General features: G+C 37.5%; 1 long non-coding RNA gene across 3 annotated transcripts; it reads left to right on the top strand.

Annotated features, from left to right (window-relative positions):
* Positions 1 to 887: 887 nt before the first annotated feature.
* Positions 888 to 6858, top strand: LOC110724966. 3 transcript variants are annotated; one of them, XR_002512107.1, is made up of 5 exons: positions 888 to 1275; positions 1390 to 1677; positions 4258 to 4621; positions 5462 to 5610; positions 6623 to 6858. It is a non-coding gene; the product is annotated as an uncharacterized LOC110724966 (long non-coding RNA). The 3 variants fall into 3 exon arrangements; XR_002512106.1 differs by adding an exon at positions 3171 to 3410 and having other exon boundaries at positions 889 to 1677; XR_002512105.1 differs by having other exon boundaries at positions 891 to 1677.
* The last annotated feature ends 15833 nt before the right edge of the window (positions 6859 to 22691 follow it).

Raw genomic sequence — 22691 nt, forward strand, 5'->3', positions numbered from 1 at the left:
TTATGCTTGGGGAAGACATAAAGCACGGTGTGCATGCATAATGATGCAAAAAATATCAAAGAAGAAAAGAAACTACTAGATGCAAAGCAATTTTAAAAGATTTCGATAATTTGCACGTTATTACGTTGAACAACATACAAAACCGTTGGAAAATAATTAAACTGATCAAAATCTGGATACCGGTCAATTTAGAGACTAGTATCCGCGCGCAACTCAGTGGGTCGCGCGGGCTAGGCGGGCACATCGTTCTGAGTTGCGCTGGTCTCTCACACGCAACTGTTTCAGTTGCGCGCGACATTTAAGTGAGCAAAAAGAAATCGTTGAGCGCGATTTTCATTTTACTCTCTTCTTCTTCTTCCTTCGCCATTTTCATTCCTTTCTCTCTCTAAAAAGCTTAGTTTTTTTGCGAATTTCAAGGCCAAAGGAAGTAGATCTCACCCTTAATTTTAATTTGCCACATTCCAATGTAAGTTGTTTGTTTAAATTCGTTTGTTTTTGGCGGAATTTGGGTGTTTTTCGAATCATTAAACCCTAATTTTTGAATTTAGGGAGTTTTTGATTCATACCATTATTCTTGAAATTGTTTGTTCCATGCTATTGTGCTATGTTTAAGGAGTGTTTTGCAACAAATTTCATGAAAAATGGCTAAGTATTGAACCTTTTTCTAGTGGAGAAAATGTCAGTTGTAACACCTTATTTGTAACAGGCACTGATTTATCCGTTACAATTAACCTATTGTAACGGGCAAAATAATAGCCCGTTACGAAAAATATATTCGTAACGGGGAAAATGATGCCCGTTACAAATATTGCATTATTTGTGCATTATTTGTAACGAGCAGTAAATTGCCCAATACAAATAACTTGTTCTTTGTAACAGGCACCAGTTGCCTGATACAAATGGGTTATATGTTAAAAAAAACCCTAAAAGTTTTACTTCATTTTTCAGCAACCGTAACTCAGATTACATCTCTCTCCTCTTGCTCTCCCCTCTCTCTCTCTCCTCAGAGATTACTTCCTTTAATGGCGATTTTCTCTCAGTTCTTTCTCTCTTCCACCTGTCCTTACCTCAATTTTATCTCTACTTCCTCCATTGTTGAACCTCTCTTCACTTTCAGCCTCCAATTTCACAGCCTAATTATACCTCATACTAACCCTAAGATTTTTAAGAAGAATCATGCATCGTTGTACGTTCAACAAGCTGCTTACGATTCTGATGAAGAAGATGATGCGCACTGAGATCATCATTAAGGCTTCTCGTACCCAAATGTTCTTGGTGATTTCCCTATTTTTTGGCTTTCTGATTTGATTTAATATTATTAGGGTAAGGTTGATTCTCATATCCAAAGTTAACAAGAGAATCTCTTAAGAACTAACTGTATACCTGAAGTTAGGGTGTTTCCGGGTTATCGAACTCCTCAGATCCAATTTCAGCGAAAGCCAGGTTCTTTTAAGGTGGATTATTGAACTGTCTGGTTGTGATTATTCAAGTTATGATTGCTTATTATGAGTGATTTTACTGCTGCAATTTTGCTATCTGCAATTTGTTTCTGCCTTTGTTTAATTTCTTATTGGTTTCTCTCCTCCATTGTTTTGTTTGGAGCCTCCACTCTTTCTTCAAAACTTACCTTCAACTCGCCGCCGGTGAGCCACCATGGTCCACGTCGTCTACGAAACTGTAATTTCTCCTCTCATCTCCCTTTTCCCTTTTTTTTTCTCTTATTTTTATTTTTTTTTTCCATTTTATCAGATTTTTTCGATCAATCTGCTTTGCATTCTCTTTGTTTTTCTCAGATTAGTTAATTTAAACATTTGAAATTACCTGGGTTTTTTTTATTTGATTAATTTCGATCTATTTGTTGTGCATTATCTCTATTTTTACTAGATTAATTACTTTAAATCGTTGAAATTAGCAAGGAAATTTTAAATTGATTGATTGATAAACTGAACAAATAAAGACTAACCAATCCAAGAACAGATTCCCTAATAAGTTATAGGAAAAGGCAATTGACATTATTATGGGTTTTAAAATTACCCTGCTTTTAGAAATAGATACTCCGTACTTGTAAATGTGTGATTCTCAAAATACTGTCCACGTAAAATCGGGTAAAATCAATTCATTTTGGGCATTAAGAAGAACCACTAATGCCATTGGCATCTGTAATCCCTATACTTTTCTTTTAATGACTATTCTCCTAGCACCTTCTTGACTTTCTTGTATTCAAAGAGTCTATAAATATCGGTCCTAGGCAGATGACTAGCAATGGGATACTTGTCTAAATATTTAGTCGCTTGAGAGCGAGGGAACTATGAGTTTGTGAATATCATCAATGGTTCTCTAACTAAATTGATCCCTATAACTTGATCATAGCATTATGGAATTGGGAGTACTTGGGATGCGCGATGGTAGTTGACTAGTATCTTATGCTTACGCGTTTAGCTTTTCTGGGGTAATATAAAAGGCTAATGTACTTGTGTGTTCTTACAATTGACATACATATCTTTCCAATGGAAGGTGTATTTTTGGGTTGGTTTTATGACTAAGTGTTCATATGAAGAAGATTTTTAATTGCAATTTTTTTTCTTTTTTTTTTTACAATGGTCAATACTCTCCCTAAATAATAATCTGTATGTCACATCTCACATTAAATAGGTGTATGAGTGTATTCGTATAAAACCTGTTTTTCAAGATTTGTTTAGGATGCTTTTATTAGATTTGCAAGACTCTTTTAAGTAGAAAAGTGCTAATAATTGTCTCGTTTCATAGGTTATTTTCTTTTTTTCTTCATTTTATAAGGTGCAAAGAATCTTTTTTGTATAATTTAATCATTCTTTTCAGTAGGTACAAGTCATTGTCCATTATAAACTGCATATATGAGGCTTGTAGGACTGCATATTTAATATCATTTTGATCACACATTATCGTCTAAGAAAACCTACATTACTTAGCTTCAATCTGAAAAAATGGAATTGGGAGCAGGGGCGGAGCTAGAAGGGGACGAGTGGGGACACTTGTCCCCCCATTTTCAAAAAAAAAAATTAAAAAAAAAAAAATTTAAAAAAAAAAACAAAAAAACGCAATTACAGAGTGCTCTGTGCGACATTTGCAGCCAAACCCTAAGTCTTTCAATTTTTAATTTCTCTCTCTTCGATTCGCCCTCACCTCGCCAGAGTCGCCTGACGCTGTCCACCGTTCTCCGGCAGTTCGCAGCAGTGAGGCCAATGACGAGGTTCGACAGACGACAGCGCACAGCGGACAACCTTCAATTCCGTTAGACAGTCACCAAAATTAAAAAACCAAAGTCCTGTCTGTCGCTCGGTCGCTGCCTGCCAAACCCCTCATCGTCGTCGGTCGTCCGTCAGTCGCCAGTCGCCGCCTCGGTCATCTTCTGGTCTTCGCTGCATCTAAAGGTATGTCTTAACTCTTAAATATATTAATTTGTTCTTCTAATTGAAAATTTGAAATCCCCAATTTGCAATTTTAATTGTTAACCCAATAACCCTTTCTTTCTCCCCATACTTTACTTATTTTCTGAGGCTATATATTCTGAAAAGGGTATCGGAATTTGTGTCAAATATTGAAGGGGATTTGTTTTGGTCTTTAAATGGGGTTGGTGCTCCTGATTTGATCTTTATTTATGTGCCTGAAGGGTGCCGAGTTGATGCCCCTTTAAATTTGAGGTCTTTCTCACTGAAAGGGAGTGATGCCGAGTCGAATATGTTGCCGGTTTCGAACCCGAGAGTATTGGTGTTGATAGAAGGGAGGAGAGGTGGGTATAGTTGAGGTGTTTTTAGGTGGAGATGGTAACAAGTGTTATTGGACTAATTATGTTCTTGAGGTGATCATCGGTGAAGGAGCAACATTTAGCCATTTTTATGTACAAACACAATCTTTGGGAGCTGCCCATATTAAATGGACTTCCATTAGGCAAGTATATTTGGTTCTGCTTTTATTATGTTTTTGTTGATTAAGTGTCATTATGTGCAACACTTTAGATTTTGTGATATCCTTTGCTTATAATCCTGTTAGTGCATTATCATGTGATTGCTTATACTTCTATTCTTGTTGGTGCTTTGGTATATCAGGATTAAATACATTATAATGCAACTGTCTTCGCTTTTATATTATATCCATAATTTGTCCCCCCAATTTGAAAATCCTGGCTCCGCCAGTGATTGGGAGCAATACTATCTGTCGTTCAAACACTTATTTCTGCACTCCAATGCTCAGAGCTGAAAGAGATTTGTTTCATCTTAGGATACAAATCTAAACTCGATGGTGTATAGATGGGAAGACATTTAAGAAGCCACACCTTCTTTATGAGAAGCAGCGATTGGATGCTGAGTTGAAGCATGTAGGTGAGTATGAGCCGTATCCGTAATGTTTCAAGGCATCTTCTTACTTTGGATGAGAACCCTCGCCGTATCTTTGAGGGAGAAGATCTTTTGAGGAGGATGAATAGGTACGAGCTATTGGATGAAGGATAGAACAAGCCCGATTACATGTTGGCTCTTACCGTTGAGAACTTCTTGGAGAGGTGTCTTCAGACCCTCATCTTCAAGTATGGTATGGCCAAGTCTGTTCACCATGCTAGGGTGCTTATCAGGCTGAGGCATATTAGGTATCATATTTGAATCCCTTGTTACATTATAATTGCAATTATTGATTGCTTTCTAATGTGAATTACTTGATGTTTTCAATTTCTTAGTATTGATGGTGTTCAGTGTTGGATATGTTTTGGACATAGGTGACTATATCAATCATGTTATACTAGATCTTACTCAATGACTTCTAATGATTTAGGTTTTTTTTTTAACCCATCCATTTCTCGACTGATTCTTGTGTGAGCCAACATCTAGCCAATCTAGGGTGTCTAACTTGCTGTCTACTCTATGAGTATTATATTCATTAAAATGTTAGTATAGGTGGCTATTTATACACTTGAGGTTGTTGTAACCTAATAGTCTTAAGACTCTCAACTTTTCTGTTACTTAATATATGAATATGCAATTACGTATATGTTGTATCTTTTGGTGCAAATTATCATTAGTGTTATATAATAATCAAATATGCTCTTATATGCATAATGGCTTATATATACTTGTTTGCACTTGTCAATGTAATTATGAATGCCATCCGTAAGCCTGAAACAAGATGAAGAATTATCAATGCACTTGGTTACTCTCATGATTTATACACAAGACGAGACGATCTTATGAGAGCTTTTGATTTTTGATGTCTTGTTGGTTTGCTGATGTTGTTGCTGCTGTTGTCATTCTAAGTTGTAACAAGCTTTAGGTCTGTTGATACTAATAAATAAACTGCAGCTGTTATGTAACAATAAGATAAACATGTGATGTCTGGCAGGTTGGAATACCTTGTTTTCAAAAATGCTGTTAATATGTTATGATATAATCACATGTGCTCACTTATTATTGTATATGTCGATGTTCTTACACAGGAGTGCTTTTCTCTTGTATGCCACCATAAGATGGATCAAATTTCTTGCATTGTTCTTTAAAAAATAGAGGAAAAAGAGGCTTCAACTGTTCCTGATTGGGATTGGAGTTGATTGGAATTAAGTTCGGCCTTGCGAGCGATCATGAAATTGTGAGTAGGCAGCTCAATTTTTTTGTCATATGCTTTATGTGTGTCATGATATTACAATGTTGCTAGTTAGTTTGGTCGATTTGAATACTTTATACATTCTTTTTTTATTTTTTTTTTTATTATTTTTTTTTTTTATCAATGAATCTTATATTGATGTTCATTGCTCCTTGGTGTTTTTATAAAGTACTATCGTTTCTCTGTATTAGCTTCTTAGTTTGGGCATATCCTATTGTGTAGCTTGATTTAGGTTGTGATTTGTAAAATGGAAATCTTTTTTTGTTTCATGCTGAAATCAAGCCTCCACAAAAGCAAAGGTACACCCTAGTCAATAGTGGAAAAATATCTTATTTGTAACAAGCTATTCGTAACGGGCATATGATTTCCCGTTACAATTTGGACCAATACATGAAAGATGGGAAAGATAGAAGTCCCTTAGGCAATTTTGAAGCCTTTTTGGCTCTATACGCTCCCAAATTAAAAGTGAGTAAATGGTCACTTTTCATTGATTTCAATTCATAGAAACCAAAATATAAGTTAATTAAGGATGTTATGTGTTTTATTGTGTTAATTTGGACTAATACATGAAAGATGGAAAAGATATAAGTCCCTTAGGCAATTTTGAAGCCTTTTTGGCTCTATACGCTCCCAAAAGTGAGTAAATGATCCTATTTCATTGATTTTAATTCATAGAAACTAAAATATAAGTTAATTATGGATGTTATGTGTTTTATTTCTATAATTTGGACTAATACATGAAAGATGGGAAAGATAGAAGTCCCTTAGGCAGTTTTGAAGCCTTTTTGGCTTTATACGCTCCGAAAAGTGAGTAAATGGTCACTTTTAATTGATTTCAATTCATAGAAACCAAAATATAAGTTAATTTTAGATGTTATGTGTTTATTTCTATATTTTGAGTTTTTATTTCTATAATTTTGACCATCACATTTATTCTAATGATTGTTTTTATTATGAATTGTTTTTATTTTGTAACCTCATTCATATTTTTTTATAGGATTTTTGTCCAAGGAAAGTCCCGTATGATGTTGAAGAGTTGAATGTGGTTCGAGAACAGTGGGCGCAATACTTTAGAACTATATATTTATTGAATGCATAACTATTAGCTTAGGTAGAACAAAGTTATTAGTGTTGTTGTATGTGTTGGATAAATTTATACAAGTTTTTATTTGTAATGTCTTACTACTTAAATTTTTATATTATGTCGTATTAATTTTTACGAAAGTTTGTTCGGTATAATTGTTTATTTATAGGAAGATGTTTATTATAATAGGTTTTAATTAATATATATTAATTATATATAAATACGTGCTTGCCAAATTTAATAAAAAACAATTTAATTTAATGACTATTTGTAACGGGCAGGAGAGTTGTAAGTTACAAATAAGCATTTATTCGTAACGGGCATTTTTGTAGCCCGTTACAAATAAGTATTTAATTCTATACTATAAAACCTTATTCGTAACAGGCATTTAAGGTGTCCACTGCGAATAATGGGTTATTCGAACGCCGTTATTCGTTACGGGTGTTTCAGGTGCTCGTTACGAATAAGGACTTATTTTAGTACTAAAAAGGCCTTATTCGCAACGGACATTTGAAACGCCTGTTACGAATAACCCATTATTCGTAACGGACATTTGAAATGTGTGTTACGAATAATGGGTTATTTGTAATGGACAGTGCCCGTTACGAACAAAAATGACCATCCGTAACGGCCGCATACGTAACGAACGCTGCCCGTTACGGATGGGCCCTTTTTGCCCTTTACGGATAGCCTTTTTTCCACTAGTGCTTGTATGAGAATTTCTTTGTTTGAGTACGTTTTTTGCACTTTCCTTCTAATTTGGTTTGTTTTTTGTTATTTTTCTTGCTCATTTTGGTTATACTTAATGATTATGAAGTAATTATAGTATTAGAACTAATTATATCTTCATAAATAATGTTTTGAAAATTATGAATCCGAAAATTGGCGCGAAGTGTATACTTAGCTTATTTTTTCCATGTTCGAACTTCAAGATTGTTTGGTAAACGATAATTGCATTATTGTTACTATTATTCGCCTAGACATAGTTGATTGTTTGAGATTTTGGAACATAATCCCTTGAATTCTTAGTTGTAACTGGTATAGGATGGCTTTTTTGGGTGTTAGAAGCCCCCATGTACTGAGTTTAACTGCAGGTATCGTAGCCCCCTAGCATGGGTGGCATTCGATTTTTGTGTTTTGCCCTTTCGGTATCCGTTATGCTGCCGAAATGGGTCCAGAACGTGTATATTAGCTTAGTTTAGAAAAATAAACTAATAAAGAAACTTTATCCATTCATAGCATGGATTCGCCTCCATTTGTCAATGATGAGGAGGTTTTAGGAGATCCCGTGCCTGACGAGGCAGTTCACCCTCAAAAGAGGGTGACCCGTCCTCGTGAGGAGGTTCGGGAGCGACGCGTTGGTGCTGATCGTCGTCGTCGCCAAGAGGATGTGGTTTAAAACGCTCTTCCCAAATGGGACCCTAGGGTCCTTAAGTGGGGCCTAGACCATCATGTCTCGATCAAGGGTTGGCTCGGCATCGTGAGTCCCTTGCGCCTCCGTGTTTTTTTTTCTTTTTTATTCGAAACAAGTTTTTTTACTCTCTTTTGTGCCTTTCCTTGTTTAGAGTGAGCCTAGCATGCGCCTATACGTCTCTGGTGATCTGCGAGGTCGTTTTGAGAGTTTAGTCAAGGTGGCAAAGAAGTTTGTGGATCTATCGGGGATCAGCTCCCAGCTGGCGGCTCATCGGGATTTATTAAGTTAGCATTCGTCGTCGACTTTCCTTCATGGATTGTTGGGGTTTTGGTAGGATTCCACGAACGCTTTTCACTTTCCATGGGGAGAGATGACAGTTACCCCTTACGATTTCTCTATGATTATGGGTTTTCCTTTTAGAGGTGAGCCCGTAGCTATGGAGGTCGTTAAGGGGTCAGACGAGAGACTGCGTGACCTCGTGGGGGATCGTCTTGCGACGACGCTTCACATGTATGCGCAGTCTTGTCCGTACTCGGTTCTTGTCGATGAGTTGTCGGCTGACGAGGTTGATCGATAGTGTACACCTAAGCAGCTGGCTCGGATATACATTGCTCAGGTTCTTTTCGTCACTATCTTGAGTGATCGGGGAGAGCGTTTCGCCATTGGGTTACTTATCTGCCTCAGTGATTTGGGGCAGGTATGTAACTTGAGTTGGGCGGAGGTGTCGTATGCTCGTATGCTTACAACTATGGGCAAGGCGACCCGGGTGATGGATTCAGTGGCAGCTACTGAGGTGCCTCGGATCTCCCTTACGTGGCATGGTCATATCCTTGAGGTGCGTACTTATCCTTTTTTTTTTTCTTTTAATCGCCATTTTTGTTTTCTTTTTCTTATTATTTTTCGCTTCTCATAGGCTTGGGGATATTCGTACCTTCCTTTGTTAGCCCCCAGGATGCTCGGGGCTGCTCGCTTTCCTATCGGCCATCGACTGGTCACGATTAAGAAGAGGCAAACCACTTAAGCCGGCAAATTTTGCTAGAGGATCCTTTCGGTGACTCGTGCATCGGCGAGTATTTCAACCACATGTGCATCTTCTCTCTCTTTTTTTCGATTTTTGTTTATTATTTTTATTATTTTTCATGTGGCTGTGTTTATATATCGATCTTTGTCCTTGGATTTTGATCGACAGAGTCCTTGAGGGTGTCCGGTTTGGCATGATTCGTTGCCGTTTCCGGGCCCTTAATCCGGGACTTCCAGTCCTCCAGAGGACAGACGCTTGGTTTTTAGGTGAGCGTGTTCTCTGACACTCTTCATTCGAGGAGCCTACGGTCCTTGCGGATCCTCTGATCTGGATGTTGCGTCCAGACTTGCTGTCTATCGAGGATTGAGCTCAGACGATCCTCGATTATCTAGCGGAGCAGCTGGTGCTGCTGGATGCATCTTACCAGGCTTTCATCGCATCCAGGTTGACTCCTTTCCCAGCTTTTGTTCAGGTTAGTATTTTACCATATGCTTTTTTTTATTTTTCTTTTATTTTCGGAACCTTGACTCTCTTATTGTGTTTTCATCGAGTCGAGCTAGGTGGTTGGGTGCCTCCTACGGTGGAGGTCACGTATACCGATGCTTTTGGATCGGTAATTTGTGAGATTCTCCCAACAACGGAGGAGGAGGAGGACATACCGCATATTCCTGAGACGGTTGAGTCGGTATGTTTATTTCGTATATGTATTTGTTTTTACATTTTTTTTCATATACGTTTGTTTGTTAAATTTCTTTGTATGTAGAACAGGTACTGCGAGAGACTGTGAACAACATGGTAAGGACTATACGTGCTTTCCGAGCTGCTTATCGGAGCGCCCTCGTGGCTCTATCATGCCGTGATTATCGGATGGTCGCGGGAAGTTTATTTCCTTTTCTTTTATCATAGTTTTTACACAGTTTTGTGTATTAATCTTTGTTTGGATTTTGTCGTATGTAGGCAGCCGTCTAGGAGTCGCCGAGCATCATGACTTCTTTTGTATTTATATTTTTTTTTTCCGGAAACATATGTACATATTTTTTATATATATTTTTTGTACATATAACACACATTTTATATATATGTCATTATTTTTCTTAAGTAAAGCAAAATATTTCTCGAGGAAGGGAAAGGGTTCCCGACTTACCCCACTAGAAACAATAGCAAAAAAAAGGAACAAAGAAAAGAGGACATGAAAAGGAAAGTGAAAAAGAAGGGAAAAATAAAAAGAAAGAAAGAGAAAAGGAAAATAAGAAGAAAATAAGAAAATAAAATAAAATAAAGCATAAAAAAGACATAAGAGTTAACAAAATTTAAGCGTATGATTATTCATAAGATTTCGTCAATATTCCGTTATTATGAAGTTCAAAATACGAAAAAAAATCAAAACGACATGTCGCGATAGACCTGACGTGCGCGACTAAATGTCTTGCAAGCGGCTGTCGCGCGTATGTGAATAGGTTGCGCGCGCCACCTGCGTGTGAACTTTCCTTAGAGCTAAAATTTCCAAAAATTTGCCCCTCTTGGGTCTATTTAAGTGTGGTTTTGTTTTAGGGTTTTGATCATCTCGCATTCATTCGCTTACTAGTGTTATAAAGAATTACTAAGAATTAATCTTTCTAAATTCTTTCTCCCTTCTTCTTTTCTTTTTCTTTTTTCTTTTTTTGTACATATTGATCAATGGCAAAAACCTTTGAACAACGGTTGAAGCAATGGGTCACTTCCCTTTCAATTGAGGATAAACTAGCCTTCAAAATATACCACCTTGACGACACTCTATTGAATTATATATAACTAGTTATAAACTTTGATTTTCTCCATGCTGCTATCAATCATTGGGACTCAAACCACCATTTCTTTCTTTTTAAAGGGGATGAAATTGTCCCATTACTTGGCGACTTTGAGGCTCTACTAGGCTTCCCTAAAAATACTCTGCCTGTGACATATGCCCCTAACTTGTCAGATCCCAAACATGTTTTTCAACGATTTTTTGGTTTGAGTGATAATGATATGGTTAACATTGGAATAGAAGAAGGCGTGGATTTAATTCAATTTATTGAAAATTTCGTCGCCCATTGTTACAACTTGATTAAACAACGTTTTAAAATTTGTGCTTTATGTTATTGTCAATTGTTTACTTAGGACAGGTAAAGAATACAAAGATTATTCCATGGTGTCCATAGTAGAGCAAATAGAGGGAAGTCATTCCCCCGCTCCTTTAGCTTTGGCAAAAACCGTTCTATGCTTGAATAGCCTTAGAAGAGACCCTAACGAGAATGGTTTCACAGGAAGTCCACTCCTATTACATGTACGTTTTTTTCATTGTAAAGCAGCGCAAGTTAGGAAGTTCCGCTAGCCTTACCAGCGCAATCTTCGCTGATGCGCGCGCCTCCTGCTCGTGTAATGTCGCAAATTAATTTTCTTCATTTTTTTTTTTCAGATTTGGCTCATGGAACGCTTGCAAATTATTGGATAGCGGGAAAATTTTGAGGCTCATGGAGTGAGAACAGTCCCTGGACGTCGAATTCTCTACAAACACAAGAATGAAGAAGAATGGACGTTGTTTTTTTGTCATGAGGTTCTCAACATCGCTTTGTGATTCCTTGGTGGAACATAAGTAGTATGGTTGGGAATAGTTTTAATTGTCCCTATATTACTCTTTTAGGCCTATCTAGTACTACTTTCATTATTCCTTGTAGGGTGATGAGACAATACGGAATGAAACAAGTTATCCCCCCCTTAGGATTGTGATGCCCCTAAAGATGTGATTTTTAAACCTGAACGGATCCCTTATTGGATGGAATATTGGTCAAGTTTCCCTAGATGGGTATTACAAAGTCCAACTGCGAGTATTGTGTTATCCTCCTTATACAAGGCTTGGATGAATGCGGAGGACAAGGGTGAGCGAAACAAGGCTCGATAACAAAATCAAGCCGCCTTGGCTCGCAATCAACCCAAACCTTTGATGCATTCGGCCACCACTACTCCTCGTAGTGGCAAAAACAAAGGAGTGAGAAGAAAATTAGACTTCTTATCTCCTAAGGCTCGTTCAAAGGAACCTAAGAGAAAGGCTCCTCCTAAACATGCGCAACAAGGGGTGAAGATTAAAGAACCTTCACCAAATACTTGCAAGAAGACCCCAACTATTGTTAAAGGAAAAGGAAAACAAGTTTCAAAGACCCCAATCCCTAAATTGAAGAACAATTTTTGGGTTAAAAAGAAGAGTGAAGGAGAAAGCACTAAGGTTGCTGAAACTACTGCAATGGAAACTACTCCTGCGTCTACTGTGACAATTGAGGATATAGTAAAACCTTAGAGTGTTACACAATATGTCATTAGTTTAATTCGAATAAAGTGTAATCAATACTATGTTTTTTTTTTTAATTTATCATGTAGTTCAACAATGCCTCTTGTTTTTCTGAATTTCGAATGGAATAAAATGAGCTTTATTAGATATTTTTTTTATAAGACTGAATCATAAAGATTGCCTATGTATTCGTATTACGAAATCAAGTCTTTGCATAGTTCTTTGCAATGTTTGTATTATGTTTTTTTGTTTTTTTTTTTTTTTTTTTTTTTTTTTTTTTTAATTTTCTTCAACCTCTTATGTAGAAATTTAATGAAAAAATTAATCAAACTTTGTATAATAATTTAAATCAAAGCTTAGTTTTTATTTTCAGAGTAGATGTTATTTTCGAGAAACGCCCTCTTTTTTATCGCAAGTAAAAATCAAAATTTTATTCTCGCGCAAAAATTATGGGTTCGTAGTTTGTCATCAGGTGGCGCGCGCAACGTCTAAGGTTGCATGAGCCTGTCGCGCGCAAGTGATTCTGTTGCACGTGACATCCGCGCACAACTGTTTTAGTTGCGCGCAACACCTGTGCTACTTTTAATTGAATGCTAAAAAAATGGTTTATTTAATGAATGAACGAGTTTATCCGGATTTCATATGTAATATTTTTTAAGTCCATTCCAAAAACTAAGGAGTATGGAGTTACTCCTATTGATGTTTGTATGGGCGTTCTATAACCCCATAGAGCAAAGTGTAGTTTATTCGGCTAGTCTTTATAATTTTCTGCCATTTTCTTAATGATGACTGTTATGTTTTTATTTGTCGATTCTACAGCTCCATTCATTTGAGGCCTATATGGGGATAAATGATGGTGTTTTACTTTATTATGATTTAAGAGGGTCTTAACTTTACTTTTGAATTGAGATCCCTAATCACTAATTAGTTTGTGTGGAACTACATATCTACAAAATATGTTTCTTTTGAGAAACTTTGCGACATCTTTAGAAGTGATTGATCGCGGATAAAAAGGTCGTTAAGCTACTACCCTAACCGAATTAATCATTTATAATACCTAAACCTACATAAAACTAGTTAGTGGCAAGTAAAGGGTCGAACCACTAGGGAAGCACGCGAATTCAACATCAAATATCACTAATGCAAGGGTGAAAGGGGGATTGTTTTTGTTGAGTAAGAATACTAAAACTACAAATAAACAAGAAGATGATAATTAAAATCAATAGAAAATGGCGCTAGGGATACGGGGGTATCCAATATGATTAGAAAGAGGAGAATAATGGTGATTATCATGAAACATATGCCAAAGAACACAAGATTCTACCTAAACAATTCATTCTCATGCAATAGTCTAGGCAAATCAATGAAAGAGGTCTACACTAATAAGGATCATTCTCATGCATCCTATTAGTTACAATCAAATCAAGAGAATAAAGAAGCACAATCCATAAAAACTCCACTTTAATAACTCATTCTCATGCAATCATTCAAATAGAGGTGATCCTAATCTAGTTCAAATCACTTTAGTGCATTTAAACTAGAAAACATCAAATAGAGTGCAATAATAATCCCAAGCTAATAAAAATCATGTCTTTCATCAATATATGGCATAAGTTCAATCCAACCATCATCATTCATCCAATATCAAATCATGTCTTCCACCCCCTTCCCCTAGCCAAAAGTTTAGCCTAGAGAAGGGAGATTAAACACAATATCAAAACTAGAAATAAACTCATGAAACTCAAAGCAAAACATAATTAAAATCAATGAAATCAATAACAACTAGATGAACTAATAAGATTAACAAGAATAAACAACAATAAAACAAATAAAAAAAACTAAAGGAAAGGAGAAGAGATTACTAAAGAAAGGATTAATGAAATATGAAAACTTAAATTCTTGCTTGATTGAAACTTAAACTTGAGCAAAGTTGAATCTTGGAAGAAACTTGAGCAATAATCTATTTTTCTCTCTCTAAAAATTATCTACTCTCACCCTAAGAGAGAGAAGCTCTCTATAAAACTAGGAAGAAGATCTGAAAATATCGAGTTCTCCCGTACAAAAACAAGGCTCGCAAATATATAGGAAGTCGCGAAAAAAACGCTGAACAGGGCTCGCCGTGTGCCCGCGCAGTGGCCTGTGCGCCCGCGCAGTGGCCTGTGCGCCCGCGCAGTGGCCTGTGCGCCCGCGCATTCGTAGATTGCGCGGCTTGCTGCTTGGGTGTGTGCGCCCATGCTGCTGGCTACGCGCCCGCGCACGGTGGCTGTGCGCCCGCGCATTACTTTGTGCGCCCGCGCACGGCAGCTGTGCGCCCGCGCATTAGTTTGTGTGCCCGCGCACAAGTCGCGCGCAGGTCGCGCAAAACTTTCTGCTTTGATTCTGCAATTTTGCCTCTTTTGCGCGGGTTCTGGCAGGGCTGCACGCCCGCACACATTGTGATCGCCCTTGTACCTTGCTTTCTTCGATTTTTCTCTTATGCTTCCTTGGCTTCTTCTATGCAATCCAAGACTTCAAATACATAAGCACAAACACCAAGGGAAGCAATAAGGTATAGGGAATGGTGCAAACACGCAATGAAGGCAAGCATTCAAGAATTTACGCAATTTCATTAAAAACACATCGAGACATGTATGCACGCATTATTTGAACAAAACAACTACAAAACACCAACAAAACAACTACAAAACACCCTAAGACAAGCTAAAACAAGGCATAAACACTATCCTAGGAGTGACATAAATGTCACTCATCAAATTCCCCCAAGCTAAACGTTTGCTCGTCCTTGAGCAAGACAAAGAGAAAGGGAGAGGATTATTCAAGCAAAGCTAAGACACTAAAGGAGACAAGAATGTACACTAACTCACTTTCGTAGGAATCATGGTCAATTTTAGCAACTAAACACAAGCCCTTTAAACCCCTAGATCGCCCTAGAGGACGAGTATGCTCTCGTGAGGGTTTCCTAAGAGCTTAACCCACAACTCTAGAGAAAAACCAAGGCAAAAAAAAGTAAAAGAAAAGCAAACACAAAAAACAAACACAATCATGAACAACATAACATGGCAAGGTTTAGGAAACCAATCAAGCTCAAAGGCGGAAAATACTCCATTTGGACTAAAAAAGAAGAGACATGAACCAAATAATATTCACCTTTCTCAATACAATGAGGGGAAACACGTTCTAAGATGCTCATAGTTGAGAGAGACAAACCTAAGCTAAGCATAGAGAACTAGAGAATTCATTCTCCGCCCTAGCCCCATCTAAGATGGTCCACATTCTCTCCACTAGATTCAAATCACCCCCTTGTTAGCTCCTCATGCTTCCACGAAGGAACCGGAAAAAGATTTAATTTGTGGAATTAGTGGGTCATCCTGACATCTCAACTATGCATACTCTCTCCATAGGGTTGAAATCTATCTCCCTCCACCGGAATTTGACCTCACCCCTCTAAAGTCTAAGGTTCTTAAATAGGGTTATAAAGTAAGGCAAAGGGTTAAGGCGGGGTAAAAATTTTAGAAATTTGAAAATTTTGATGACAATTCCTAAGTGAAGCAAAAGGGTAATCAAACCTCAAAAACAAACTCAAGAAATCACCAAACATCAAACAAAAATACCAATAATGCCATCTCCCCCAAGCTTACTCAACACCAACATTCCATAAAAAAGAAAACAAAGTAACGCTCCCCCCCCCCCAAGCTTGAACGAAGCATTGTCCTCAATGCTTAACTTAGGGAAGAAAATGAAACCTACTTTCTCTCTTTTTTTTTTTTTTTTTTTTTTTTTTTTTTTTTTTTTTTATCCTTGCCTTTTTTTAACTAAGGACGGCTTTTTTTGGGATGCATGTGCTTTATTACACACAATAAATACAATTTACTTTCTTGCTTGGTACAAAGAGCATAATACTTTCTCATTTTCATTACAACACAAAACAAACTCTCAAATCAAAATGCTTCACAAACTAAGGGTTAGGAAAACAAAAGGTCATAAGGCTTGTATTATGGCTCATAATCAAGAAAGGGAATAGGCTCAAAGGGTTGGCAAGAGGACCAAATGCAAAATAAAAACAAAATATGTAACAAAACAAAAAGAAGATAAAGAAAAATAAGAAAAGGGTGCCCTTTTCCTCCCCTAGAGCTGCTTGGTCACGATCTTGGGAGTTAGAGGACAACACAAGGTTTAAGATATGCATAGTCAAGGATCCTAAGCACCGCTTAACAAAATTGATGGAGGCTTGAAAAATTTAAATCTCACAAGGGATGGGAAGTAAGAAAATACTAACTAAAGAGCTTCAAATCCACTATAGAGAGCAACACCATCTTACCACTTTTCCATGAACTAAGGGTTCAAACGTCCTCAATAGTTCTTAACCTTGCTACCTTAGCTTAAAATTTGTCTATCTCAACCACAAGCACTCTCAAACCGTGTAGGCCATCATCAATTAGGAAGAAAAACATTCTTTGGCACATTATCAAAGCAATCAATTCCAAATGTATGAGCGAATCCCAAAACAAATTCATTTTATCTTGCCAAAGTCATGTTTTCCACAAAAAAAAAAAAAAAAATAAAACAAAACAAAAGAAAGAGGAAGAAATCAAAAAGGTTTCCAAACGAGGCATATAAACCAAATAAGTCCCAATCGTCAAATAATTGATCGTTCGATAACAACATCAACGATCCCAGGTTCCATAGAACCAATGCAAACAACCTCGAACCATTCAAATTCTTCCTAAACTAGTCCTAAACTAAGCACTCAAAGAAAGAGTAAAAGAGTAAAAATAAGAAAGGTCTCACCGGGAGGTTAGCTTAAAAGAATTAAGGAGCATAAAATAGAGTTCACCAAATGTCACTCCGCTCCAAACTTCCAAAAAGAAACCTACGAGGCAAGACAAGACAAAAAAGAAAATATTAAAAGAGAACAAAGAAATAAAGCAAAAAGAAAAAGAAAGGATGTGGAGAAAAAGGGTTAGAAATCCTCCGGGTTGCCTCCCGGGAAGCGCTTGTTTATGGTCTCTAGCTTGACCCTTCACATCATTCAAGGTGGATTAAAGAACATCACCCTCATCAACTTGAGGATTGAATCATAGATGCCCCCAAGCTTGAGAACTAGAACTCATTGAGGTCTCACATCACCACAAGGAAAAGGAGGGAATGAATCAAGAGCCAATGGTGGCTCATCTTTTCTCTTTCCCTTCTTCTTGTTGAATCTTCTTCTTTTTTCACTCTTCTTTCTTTTCCTTCTAAAAGGGAGATCGAGCTTGGAATCCTCAATATTAGAAAGGGCAACATCACCCTCCTCAAGAGAGCCTTCAAACCAAGCGAAAACTTCAAGGAAGTTATCATCCCTCATTGTCACCTTATCATCACGTGGAGGTAAGCTCTCATTAGCCATCACATCATCGACCACATCAACTCTACATACGCTCACCGCCATAGGGATCTTCAAAACGACATTCTCAACTAGCCTACAAGGAAAGGGCAACGGGCCTTCAAACTTGTTTGGTTCACTAAAACCAAAGGGCTCCTCATTTTGTTCTTGAACCTTCTTCTCAACCACATCATCTACAACCTTGTCCTCCTTGCAAGTTTCAGGTTAATAAGTATGTGAAGGGTTAGTAGATGATTGTAAGGGGAGTTTTGTGGTTAAATGGAGAGAAGAAGTGTTGGCTAGTTGGGAATCAACGACTTCATTGTAAGATTTGATTTCTTGGAATTGTGGAGTGATAGTTTGACGTTGTTGAAGAATTTGGGTTTGTGTGTGGTCGGGTGAGGATTATTCTTCATACGCTTGAGGACATAGGTCATGATTTTGATCTTGAGAGTTCTCTACTAGGTTGGAAAGGTAGGAAAAGTTTTGGGTTGGTGGATTGAAGAGAGGTCCATCTTGGGGGTAGGAGTTTTCTTGCCTTGGAGGTTGTTGAAGTTGTTGGGATTGAGCTTGGGTTACAAACTCTTTTTCCCTAATGTCCCACCACAATGAGCAAATGAGAAATCAATGATTTGTGAGGGTTTTGAGCACAAACCAACACTTGAGTTCAACTTGGAAAGACCTTCATTCAAGAGCTCAACTATGTGCTTAAGTTGGCCGACTTTCTCCAACTCATAAAGATCTCCTTACTTCCCTTGGGACCTTCTTCGACCTCCCCAAGAATATCTTGTAGCCACTTCTTCAATTGTAGCTTCAACTTGGCTTTGAGGGATCTTAATCAATTGGCCACCGGCACCCACATCTAGATTGGTCCTTGACATTAGCTCCAAGCCATCATAAAAGAATCTCATGAGCAAATTACGGTTGAATTCTTGATGAGGACATGTTCTAATCAAATCCTTAAACCTTTCCCATGCTTCCCCAAGAGTTTCATCCAGTTCCTGCTCAAAGGAAGCTATCTTCCTCCTCATTTTTGCGGTTTGCTCATCGGAAATGAACCTCTTGAGAAAGGCCTTTGCAACTTCCTTCCATGTGGTGAGAGAGTTGGGCTTCAAAATCTTGAGCCATGTCTTTGCTCTTCCGGTGAGAGATTGCCGAAAGAGATGCATACAAATGTAATCTTGGCTAACTTCATTTGTTTGCATCATTGCACACAACTCAAGGAATCGGTCCAAATACTCAATGGGGTCTTCACTTACGCCTCTGGAAAATTACTCAATTTGCACCATCCTAGCATATTTTGGATGGATTGTGAAATTAGTCTCGGTGGTCGGGAGAAGTATACCACTCATGAGCTCATAGATTTTCGGGTTTCCAAACTCCCAAAAAAGAAGGTCATCCTCTTGTCTTGCCATATCTCTCTTTGAATACATCAAAGCTAAGCACACGATTAGCAATGACAAGTAGGATTAAGCAAGCAAAATGAAAGAAAGGAAAGCAAATAAAATGACTATAACAATACCAAAAATAAACGTTAAATGAGGTTCTCAACATCGCTTTGTGATTCCTTGGTGGAACATAAGTAGTATGGTTGGGAATAGTTTTAATTGTCCCTATATTACTCTTTTAGGCCTATCTAGTACTACTTTCATTATTCCTTGTAGGGTGATGAGACAATACGGAATGAAACAAGTTATCCCCCCCTTAGGATTGTGATGCCCCTAAAGATGTGATTTTTAAACCTGAACGGATCCCTTATTGGATGGAATATTGGTCAAGTTTCCCTAGATGGGTATTACAAAGTCCAACTGCGAGTATTGTGTTATCCTCCTTATACAAGGCTTGGATGAATGCGGAGGACAAGGGTGAGCGAAACAAGGCTCGATAACAAAATCAAGCCGCCTTGGCTCGCAATCAACCCAAACCTTTGATGCATTCGGCCACCACTACTCCTCGTAGTGGCAAAAACAAAGGAGTGAGAAGAAAATTAGACTTCTTATCTCCTAAGGCTCGTTCAAAGGAACCTAAGAGAAAGGCTCCTCCTAAACATGCGCAACAAGGGGTGAAGATTAAAGAACCTTCACCAAATACTTGCAAGAAGACCCCAACTATTGTTAAAGGAAAAGGAAAACAAGTTTCAAAGACCCCAATCCCTAAATTGAAGAACAATTTTTGGGTTAAAAAGAAGAGTGAAGGAGAAAGCACTAAGGTTGCTGAAACTACTGCAATGGAAACTACTCCTGCGTCTACTGTGACAATTGAGGATATAGTAAAACCTTAGAGTGTTACACAATATGTCATTAGTTTAATTCGAATAAAGTGTAATCAATACTATGTTTTTTTTTTTAATTTATCATGTAGTTCAACAATGCCTCTTGTTTTTCTGAATTTCGAATGGAATAAAATGAGCTTTATTAGATATTTTTTTTATAAGACTGAATCATAAAGATTGCCTATGTATTCGTATTACGAAATCAAGTCTTTGCATAGTTCTTTGCAATGTTTGTATTATGTTTTTTTTTTTTTTTTTTTTTTTTTTTTTTTTTTTTTTAATTTTCTTCAACCTCTTATGTAGAAATTTAATGAAAAAATTAATCAAACTTTGTATAATAATTTAAATCAAAGCTTAGTTTTTATTTTCAGAGTAGATGTTATTTTCGAGAAACGCCCTCTTTTTTATCGCAAGTAAAAATCAAAATTTTATTCTCGCGCAAAAATTATGGGTTCGTAGTTTGTCATCAGGTGGCGCGCGCAACGTCTAAGGTTGCATGAGCCTGTCGCGCGCAAGTGATTCTGTTGCACGTGACATCCGCGCACAACTGTTTTAGTTGCGCGCAACACCTGTGCTACTTTTAATTGAATGCTAAAAAAATGGTTTATTTAATGAATGAACGAGTTTATCCGGATTTCATATGTAATATTTTTTAAGTCCATTCCAAAAACTAAGGAGTATGGAGTTACTCCTATTGATGTTTGTATGGGCGTTCTATAACCCCATAGAGCAAAGTGTAGTTTATTCGGCTAGTCTTTATAATTTTCTGCCATTTTCTTAATGATGACTGTTATGTTTTTATTTGTCGATTCTACAGCTCCATTCATTTGAGGCCTATATGGGGATAAATGATGGTGTTTTACTTTATTATGATTTAAGAGGGTCTTAACTTTACTTTTGAATTGAGATCCCTAATCACTAATTAGTTTGTGTGGAACTACATATCTACAAAATATGTTTCTTTTGAGAAACTTTGCGACATCTTTAGAAGTGATTGATCGCGGATAAAAAGGTCGTTAAGCTACTACCCTAACCGAATTAATCATTTATAATACCTAAACCTACATAAAACTAGTTAGTGGCAAGTAAAGGGTCGAACCACTAGGGAAGCACGCGAATTCAACATCAAATATCACTAATGCAAGGGTGAAAGGGGGATTGTTTTTGTTGAGTAAGAATACTAAAACTACAAATAAACAAGAAGATGATAATTAAAATCAATAGAAAATGGCGCTAGGGATACGGGGGTATCCAATATGATTAGAAAGAGGAGAATAATGGTGATTATCATGAAACATATGCCAAAGAACACAAGATTCTACCTAAACAATTCATTCTCATGCAATAGTCTAGGCAAATCAATGAAAGAGGTCTACACTAATAAGGATCATTCTCATGCATCCTATTAGTTACAATCAAATCAAGAGAATAAAGAAGCACAATCCATAAAAACTCCACTTTAATAACTCATTCTCATGCAATCATTCAAATAGAGGTGATCCTAATCTAGTTCAAATCACTTTAGTGCATTTAAACTAGAAAACATCAAATAGAGTGCAATAATAATCCCAAGCTAATAAAAATCATGTCTTTCATCAATATATGGCATAAGTTCAATCCAACCATCATCATTCATCCAATATCAAATCATGTCTTCCACCCCCTTCCCCTAGCCAAAAGTTTAGCCTAGAGAAGGGAGATTAAACACAATATCAAAACTAGAAATAAACTCATGAAACTCAAAGCAAAACATAATTAAAATCAATGAAATCAATAACAACTAGATGAACTAATAAGATTAACAAGAATAAACAACAATAAAACAAATAAAAAAAACTAAAGGAAAGGAGAAGAGATTACTAAAGAAAGGATTAATGAAATATGAAAACTTAAATTCTTGCTTGATTGAAACTTAAACTTGAGCAAAGTTGAATCTTGGAAGAAACTTGAGCAATAATCTATTTTTCTCTCTCTAAAAATTATCTACTCTCACCCTAAGAGAGAGAAGCTCTCTATAAAACTAGGAAGAAGATCTGAAAATATCGAGTTCTCCCGTACAAAAACAAGGCTCGCAAATATATAGGAAGTCGCGAAAAAAAACGCTGAACAGGGCTCGCCGTGTGCCCGCGCAGTGGCCTGTGCGCCCGCGCAGTGGCCTGTGCGCCCGCGCAGTGGCCTGTGCGCCCGCGCATTCGTAGATTGCGCGGCTTGCTGCTTGGGTGTGTGCGCCCATGCTGCTGGCTACGCGCCCGCGCACGGTGGCTGTGCGCCCGCGCATTACTTTGTGCGCCCGCGCACGGCAGCTGTGCGCCCGCGCATTAGTTTGTGTGCCCGCGCACAAGTCGCGCGCAGGTCGCGCAAAACTTTCTGCTTTGATTCTGCAATTTTGCCTCTTTTGCGCGGGTTCTGGCAGGGCTGCACGCCCGCACACATTGTGATCGCCCTTGTACCTTGCTTTCTTCGATTTTTCTCTTATGCTTCCTTGGCTTCTTCTATGCAATCCAAGACTTCAAATACATAAGCACAAACACCAAGGGAAGCAATAAGGTATAGGGAATGGTGCAAACACGCAATGAAGGCAAGCATTCAAGAATTTACGCAATTTCATT

The sequence above is a fragment of the Chenopodium quinoa genome, unplaced genomic scaffold (genome assembly GCF_001683475.1).
Source record: "Chenopodium quinoa cultivar QQ74 unplaced genomic scaffold, ASM168347v1, whole genome shotgun sequence".
Classification (NCBI taxonomy): Eukaryota; Viridiplantae; Streptophyta; class Magnoliopsida; order Caryophyllales; family Amaranthaceae; genus Chenopodium; species Chenopodium quinoa.